We start from the raw sequence: 9,719 nt of genomic DNA, 5'->3' as shown, positions 1-9,719 counted from the left end.
GATTATGGTCCAGAGATAATGGAAGTAAAAAAAAACAATGTATATGTTAACAAAATCATTAAACTAAGTCCTTAAGTGAAAATAAAACTTAACCCTAGTCGATTTTTTTTCCCGATTTTAGCTTTTTCCCGATTTTGTCAACCCTAAATGCAGCATCTAATCTAATCTAATCTAAGCGCTTGCACAGCCAATATTGAAAAGCATCCTGGAAATACCGGAATTTCTTCCAGTATTTTCTTGTCAGCATTAATGTTTGCAGCATATCAATGATTTGATAAAACATTAAAATGGCCAGGCCCTTTGTGCAGACTTGGGGTTTGAAGAGAATTCAAAAATTAACGTCGATCAGGTTATTCACGAATGAATAATATGATCGACGAAAAAGTTTGAAGTGTTGTGAAAGAAGAAACGGGGACAACCGTACCAACCGTTCCATTTAGGATGATAAGCAAAATCGTTGGGAGAGGCGTTGCTAAGAAAGTTAATGCGCACTCCATGGTTTTCCTGGGATGGGACACAGGTATTTCTCCCGTATGTCCTGGCTACAGCTCTTACTCGCTCTCTGAAAAGAAAGAAAATCTGACCTCCCTCGCGTTTTGTAGCTTTCTGTGATATAAAATAGATTCAAACTTTTGTTACAATATTGAAAACTGTATTAACCACTTTGTATCTAAAATTCTTGTAAATAAAAAGTGAAAAACAAATTCTAATGTTTCTAACATTCGAAATGTGTGTGATTGATAATGGCTCACCAACATTTGATCCAAAATAAGTCTTATTGCAATGAAAATTAAAAAAAAAAATGCTTCAGCATTACGTATCATGTTAAGTGATTTATTACGCCGTGAGAACCGCTACCTTTAAACGCATAACATACAGCTAGATAAGCTCTTAAAATAAAAATTTACGCGCAGTTCAAACATTGTCCAAAGAGCGTTGACTTTCACTACCAGATAGCCATTCCGTTTACCAGGACTAATCTTCATCTCCCATCCAGTCCACGATGACTTTTCTGCTATAAAAAATATACTGGATGAATAGCTCATAAACCACTTGTGTTCACCGCATCACCGAACTCACCGGATCCAACCTTCAAAAGAAACGTTCCGTCGTCTCAGAATCGTTCAAAATAGATGATGAGCGTGCTGATGATCCTCCTGTAATGTTAGTTCCTAGTGGAGGCATTGCTGCATAATCGATGGCTGGAATGTCACTTCCCGCATTGAACAAACTTGAATCATCACAAACTTCTTCAGAATATCCAAATAAGTACACAGCCACACCAACTGTTTTTCACAAATAAAATTTCGAAATTTTCTCATAACTGACGGAGCATTAAATATTTGCTTCCGTTTCTAGCCGCCGCACACTTCGATCGTCTTTTGTCAACCCTAAATGCAGCATGGGACAAAATTGGGACATTACTGTATTTCAGAAAATCTATCTGCTCTTAAACCCACAATTGTCCTTTGTTAAAAGAAACATGGAACTGACATTCATTTATGGGCAGTTGAATGCTTAAAACGTGTTGCAAATTCCACAAATATGATTTTGTTTATTTGTGAATACCGTAATCCGGGGTAACATTGATCAGTTTTTTTTTATATTTCTCAAATGTTCCATTTGAAAATGCAAATGTTGGAAGTTTTATATTTTTCAAAAGGGTGGTCACTCTACGCACTTCATTCGGCACAGCTGTGCCTTTAATGCGCCAAGGTGCGCCAAGCGCGCCAAATGGGCTATAATGCTACATGCCATAAAAATTCATTGAACTGAAATCTCGAAAAAACGTTCTCAGCAAGCATTGACATTTTCTTCTTGTTCGTCATTATGACGGGAATGAAAAATTGTAGCTTTTTAGATGTAAGACTTCAATTCAGTTCACACAAATGTTAAAGATAACACGGGAACTGCGATTCGAAAATTAACGGTTATGTACGGGGGAGTGATATCGAGCTCGACGGGAGGCAAGAAAGGTCATTCCGAGAAGATGTTTGTCATATTTGAGCATAGTATGGGTATTTGAACACGATGCAGGAGAACATTTTTGGGTCTAGTGAATAGAAAAAAATTCTTAACCAGAGATCATCTATATTTGATGGAGGGAGAATATGGAAATTCCACGGTCAGTTTGTTCGGGCCTTTAATATATATAAGGGGCTGCCTTACCTAAAGAAATTAACTTGTTTTTAGTTTAGAATAGATATTTAAACTTTTTAACCAAATTATTCTTCGTTTAGCAGCATGAGTAAGAAAAAGCATTGTTTCTTATTTTTTTCCCAAATTCCCATGAATTTTTGCATCCATTTCCCCGGCTTTGCGATTTGCTATGAGCTGACGATTTCTTGTATCTTTCAATACTTTTAACTTTTTATTCACTATGAATTTAGTAAAACATAGAGCAAAGCCTATTCCATAGCCCCAACAGTTCGGTTTGATGGGTTCTGCTGGTTTGGTGCCACTTTGCTCTGAAATAAAATAATAATTATAAATTAAAACAAGTTCCAGCAGCTTCCTTTTGTAGACGAAGTCAACGTGAAAATTTTGTGAAATCCGTGTTTGACGGATAGCAATCAACTCAGAAATTTCAATGATTGCTGAGACGTAAATTTCAGTTCACTGTGATTTTTATTATAAAACAAAATATGCCAGTCAGTGTGCCGAAATGTGCCATAGCTGCGCAAGGCACACTGCGTAGAGTGACCACCCCCTTGATATTTTTAAAATAAGTACTGCCACACATAGCTCGTGACCATACCAGCTTTTTGCGCTAGCTATAAAAGTGCGGGGGGTGATCCGACTCTGACATTTCCTGCTCACCGATTTTATAGTTTAGTCTTAGTAGGCCATGCTCTACGGTTGTTGATTGAAGTGAAGTATGCACTTCAACAAAAAAGTAATCGCCTATCTCGATGCGTGGGAAATTTCTTGTACGAAATGCTCAAGAAAAACATTTTTCTTTGATCGCAGTACGCAGTTAAAAAGAAATGTCATTTCAAATGGAGCTTATTTCTTGACCATTTCTTGAGCAGAATTTTTTACATTTCTTGAGCGGTACAGCATACCTAGCTTGAATGTCAAAAAATTCCCAGAATTTGCTCTGCATCTGCATTTGTTTTGTATTGCAATATCTATCTATCTATCTATCTATATAAATAAAAATGGAATGGTGTTTGTATGTCACGAAATGACTTACGAACTGGTCAGCGGATCTGAATGATTCTTTCTCCGTTTTGTTTGTCACGGGTTCCGACGTGTTTGTGTGTATAAAAATCCTAGGATTATCACCGGGAAAGTCGGATAGACGAGAGTGAACTGAACTGTCGTTTTGTATGGGACGAACCACAGCGTTTTTCAACAGCCTACTTGATGGCAAGACGAAGTTTGCCGGTACCACTAGTATTTTTATAAAAACTAACTTCATTCTTTTCATTTTAGGAATCAACACCAGGAAAGCGTTTTAGGCCTAATTAGAGATAAAGAATTTTGAAGATAGCATTTTGTCCATCGTTATTTGTTTAAATACCCTGGCCAACACGATCAACCAACATTAACAAATCCGACTCGACCATTTTATATTTGATAACCTTCCGTAAATTTTATGGAGAAAATAGGGAAATTAAACATGCAAGTTTTCAAATTTCTACAAGTCTGAGATGTTGAATATTGACCCTAGGCACGTTTTATATCGTTCAAACATGCAGTTCTTTGCTTAAATCATAGCCGGGGAATGAGCTTGTTGAAATTATTAGTCTTTCATTTACGGGGGACAGTCATTTATTGGATCCGGAAAACATGACCCAAGTTGGAGGTGTGCTTAAAATGTATCCAAATGTGCACCTTTAAATCCAAATGACCTGGATTCGTACTGGCCAAGATTTGAGCTATTCGTCAAGCGAGAATATCCCCTGAACTCTAAAAATTCATTCAAGGGTCGCCCAAGCTCGGTCTTGCAGAAAAAACATAAACAAAACCATAAGAATTCAATCTCTAAAGCTTGTTTGGCATCAAAATCCTCGTACAGTTCCCAACACTCGTTCACATAGTTCAGTTTGTTCGGACTTTAAGTAGGTAGAAAAACGTCTATCTCCTTGCGTTCGTTTTGTTAACAATCTGTCGGGGGATTCACCGCCGCAACGTTCATTCCCGTTTATCCGAACACAGTTATTATTGAGAATTAGCAGGAATCAGTCCATTTGGTAACTGCCCACTCTCTAAAATGGTAAAAACATGGAATCAGGAATCAACTAATCAGATTTTCGTTAGCTCAATCAAGGATCCATTTTTTGACATTATTTTGCACAAACATGACAATTTTTCAAAATCGCAAGGTTTGCTTCGATTGAACCATAAAAATATTATAGTGTGGGCAGGATTCGCCAAAAAGGGATGATTCAATGTTCATAGCAAGCTAGCGTAAAAAGCTGGATATACTATATTTTGATTTTTGAAAGATTTAAGCATGTTTAAACAAATGTGTTGGGTGATTTTTTGATTTCGCTAATATGAGGTAACATTGATCACCTATCAAGGGGATGGTCACTCTACGCGCTTCATTCGGCACAGCTGTGCCTCCAAAGCGCAAAAGTGCGCCAAGCGTGCCAAACGTGCTATAATACATGCATGCCATAAAAATTCAATGAACTCGAATTACGGAAAATCGTTCTCAGCAAGCATTGAGTTATGTATTTTTTTTCTTTTTCTCTCGTTCTACAAATTTGAGATGCTCTGATTTTTTACTAATTTTTCATCAGAGAGTGCTTCTTAGGGGACGGTGGCACATATTACGGGAAACATCATGTCAGGGGAAAGTTAAAAGAAAAACAGGTCATTAATATGTAAGACTTCAATGGTAAGCTTTAGGAAAAGGGTGCATTGCAAGTGTGCAATTTGCGCTGAATTGCTCAACTGTGTACAGAATAACGAACGTTACCCTTGGTCTCAGACCCCTTCTTCCCCGGAACCACCTTACGGTATTTATTCAATGTTGGAGTAAGGAAAGGCATTGACTTATTTTCCCCCCAGAATTTCCTACATTATTTTCCCCCTAGAATTTCCTACATTTCACCCGTTTTTGCACCTTTGGCATTTCCTATGAACTGATGACACGGTTACTGACGCTTTTTTTTTGTATTTATCTTTTAATGTAGGTAAGTTTTTATTCAATGTCAATTTAGTAGGATATGATTAAACTCGACTCCATCACTCTAAAGGCCTGAACACAATGACATCGGAACGACAACGGAAGGAGAACCGGTTCAGTCAGACTGAATCCGGCCATCTTGACTGAGCTGTCAACATATGAAAGCGATCCTACACAAGCTTCGTTCTGAAATAAGAAAAAATGTAAAATGAATATATAAGGAGGTCCTACTTGAACCGAAGCCCCAATGTCAAAATTTTTCGTTTTCGATCTCAGCTTAGCAAACAACTCAGAAATCTCAATGATTGCTGAGATGAGAATTTCAGTTCAATGTGATTTTTATAGCAACCTACTTTATAAAGCTGTGCCAGTCAGTGCGCCGAAATGTGCCATAGCTGCGCTAGGCACACTGCGTAGAGTGACCACCCCCTTGTCACCTATGTAAACAACGTTCGGTAATATTAAAAATGTCGTCACTTACTGAAATCATAGCTTCTGAAGCCGAATATGATAGCCAAACGCTTACAAGTCATTTACTTTTTATGTTTGTTTTTAAATTAAAATCACCTTGTATCGCGGAATACGCCTGAAGGTAGGCAATTTCATAAGAAAATTCTTCATTATTATCAATAATTCTTTAATGTTGCCTAAATGGACATACTTATAAAAGTTTTGACAACGGAATCGTTTTTGGCGATGTCATTTTTAGTGAGAACCGCATTTTCTTTGCTCATACCGCTTGCAGGGTTCATGTGAGACATGAATCTTCGGTAGTGTCATCCTTAGCCATTGAAATCGTTGTTTCGAAAAGTCGACAAATGTACGTCACAACAAACCCAATTTTTGTTAAAATCTCAACTTTTATTAACTCATGAATATAAGATGGAGAAACGCCATTCATGCTTTCGAAATGTTCAATCAATAAATGATGATACGAACGTTTTACGAGATGAGTCATTCCGATCAATGTTATCCCGCTGATCAATGATACCCCGGATTACGGTACTTAGGATTCTTCATGAGCCTATAAGTCTGCTATAATAATTGAAAATTGATAACAAAATTTTGAACCATTGTTAAAGAAAAATAGTGTATCGTTAGCTACTACGCATCTCTTACAAATATTTTCAGCCAACCTAAATTGTAAGTAATTCTACGAGTATTTTTGGTTTATAATTCTAGTAGCTGGCTTGTTTCAGACAATCTTTTGTTTTCCATGTGAACTGCCAAGATTCAAATAATTGAGATTGTTGTAAAGCGTCAAAGTTAAAATATTCCAGAAGAATCTTTTAAATCGATAATGGCAGCAGGTCGCAACCTACACTTTGGGAAATTCTGGCGTACGTTATCTTTAGAAAAACTTTCTTATGATTTTTTCGGATAATTTGTATTTCGGATGTCATGGTCATTTGAGCTTCATAAATTTTTTTTGACAGAACTGTTAGACAATGAAACTTTTGAATTACTACTCTTCAGATCTTAGTCAGAGATCGGATTTAATGATGGAGAATTCCCCATTTTTTAAAGAAACTAATTGATTTCAATTTTTTATTCGTAAAGGAAGGGGAACCGCCTCTGACCTCCTCTAGCTACGCCAATGCTTTTACACGAAGAATGCTGTTAGCCGACCTAACGAGGGGACAAGACACGACCTTTACTATACTGCCTATAAACGCATGTCAGTCCCATGTTTGCTGGATTCCCTATGTACATGGGACAATTATGCGTTTATGGGCAGTATAGTGTGGTTCCAATTTGGGCTTTTTGAGTTCTATGAGGACTTGAACATACTCTCACACAATATTATGCTCTGATTGAGGTTCGTCCCAACTTTAAACTTCCCGTTTGTCCCACAACCCAGGCAGCCAGCCATCCCGTGCCAATACCTGGACGAAAAAGATTTTGACCTAACATAACAACGAACGAACGCTTTCGGATCGGAAAATTTAGGTTCGATGATGAAGGTTGGCTTAGTTTTCCCTCCTGAGGGAGCATATTCTTGTGCTTCCCATCCGGTGGTGGCTGGAATGCGTCAACCAACATGGACATCACATACAAATTACGGCCAACGTGGCTGACCGGGTTCGAGAAGATGAGGGGTGTATCATTTGGGTTGTAACTCCATGTGTCGTTGCTACCCTAGAGGCGGCAGCCATGCCAAGGACATGGTCACGGTCGATGAAGCAAAACGGGTCGGGTAGAGTGCAGACGTTTTACCTGGGAGATGAAGCGCCTAGGTTCGACAAATGAGACGTTGGAGCTTTAGTAACGAGAAATGTGGAAAATCCTTTTTGCTGTATAAATTTAAAATAGCCAACATGGTTCCATGTGTATTAGGATGTTTTATTGTACACGTATGTATATGCGTCACCATGTTAATCATACGTAATATGGTCATGTAGAGTTAGATCAAAACATGTCCCAATCAAGAAAACGCTTTCGAAAATTCCTGGTTGACTGAATTGGAAGAAGTGACAACTATTATTTAAAAAATCAAAAATATGGAAGCCCCAGGCGATGATGTATTTTTTTACATCCCCATCTTGAAACTTCCAGATAGAAGCTTATTCTTGGTTGATATATTCAACAAATGTTTTTAGTTTTCATATTTTCCTGACAAATGTATGTACCAATTTGCCAAGGATGTACCAATTTTAAAACCGGAAAAATCCTGCAGAAGTTTCCAGCTATCGTCCAATCAGCTGGCTTTTTTTAAAAGTCATTTTGAACAGAATGACAATACACATCAACGGAAATTCATTTTTGCCAATAAACAGTTCGCATTTCAACATGGATATTCGACCACTCATCTACTTAAAGGTGTAACAATTTTGATTCGTTCCAGCAAATCTGAAGGCTATTCTACTGGTCTTGCTCTTCTAGACATAAAAAAGCATTCAACATTGGCTTGAAGGCTAAAACAACTTTAATTTTCCAACATACATTGTTAGAATAATTCAAAGTTATCTGTCAAATCGTACACTTCAGGTTAATTATCAGAACTCCAGATCTGAAAGACTGCCTGTAAAAGCTGGTGTTTCTCAAGGCAGCATTGGGACCAATATAATACAATATTTTCACACCTGACTTACCTTAGTTACCTCAGTCAAAATTATTTGTCTGCTTTTGACAAAGGACGAAGCCTACGTGTCATCTGTAGTAGATTGCAAAAAATTTTGAATATTTATTTTTCATACTTGCAAAAATGAAAGATTTCTCCTATGCTTCCAAAACACAACTAAATTCTTTATTGGACAACTTCAAGTAGACACAGTGGCGCGGGAAATGGATAAGACAGGTAGGATATGTACCATGCCCACACAGTTACGGATCACCCACAGTGACGGATCACTTTGGCGTTCAACATCGGGTAACTCGCTCAAAACATAAATGTTGACGTAAAACATATTTTTCCCATGTTATACTATTTGTCTTATACCATTTGTAATGTTAAGTACAACATTCAACCGCTAAATAACGGTGTATTTGACAAATGTTTAGTTGGTACCACACAGCTATCATTATATGGTCGTTTTCTGTGAGAAATGCCGTCAGCATTCATAAGCTCCCACAGGTGGTAAAATTCAAATGTTATAGCATAAAACATGCTTGTTCGCTTCGATTTAGTATGAATTCATCTTTGGAAAACATTTTTCTTGATTGTTGATTCAAAATACCGAATATTAGCACTTCTAACTAGTGATCCATAATATGGACCAGGAAAATGATTATTTACCACGGTTATGGATCACTTCCAAAGAATGTAGATTTCTGCTATTTTGTGCATTGGATTCGACATTTTAAGACAATAGCACTAAGAATAAAACTAATAAAACATCAAGGTTTGTAAATTTTATTTTTTAGCAGACAAAAATGGGTGGAAAACATAGTGTGGAGCAAAAACAGTACATGTCTCAGTAACTACAATACAGTATCACAAAAAAGGGGCTTTTTACCCTTGTTTCCAGCTCTAACACTGCTATTTTTTGCAGTTATATATGACATATTGTTAACTTTCGCCATACCATGCAATACAGATGCATTGAGTTGAAAATCTCTTGATTTTGCGCACTGATCCGTAATATGTAACAATTTGATCCATAATATGAAAATTGATCCATAATATGGTTTTCAGGAATCGATATAATTTTTATGCAATCCTATGTAAATATTACACACAAAACAGTTTACTAACCGAAGTTCCAATTTGAAACGATTCGATTCGTGCTTTTAAATTACAATTTTACGTTTTCCATGTCGTTTTATTGAATTTTAAAGGATGGACTCCACACTATTTGATCCATAACTGTGGGGTCATGGTACTACGCATAAAAATACCTGGGTAGGACAGTCAAAGGATTGTCCTACTCACGATTCAAAAACAAAAAAAAAACAATGTCAGCAGAAGCTTGAAAAATAAATGAAACTATTTATCATCTGTTCAATTTACATACAAACTCGATCAATGTCGAACTTAGTCTTATGGAGGGTGAAAGACACGATAAGGATTTTCATGGTATTTTCCTGCCTAGTAAAGCGTGACGTGATTTGTACATGACCCCCAAAAAGTTCTAGC

Source organism: Aedes aegypti, chromosome 1, assembly GCF_002204515.2.
Source record: "Aedes aegypti strain LVP_AGWG chromosome 1, AaegL5.0 Primary Assembly, whole genome shotgun sequence".
Taxonomy (NCBI): Eukaryota; Metazoa; Arthropoda; class Insecta; order Diptera; family Culicidae; genus Aedes; species Aedes aegypti.
This window is presented reverse-complemented; position numbering follows the sequence as displayed.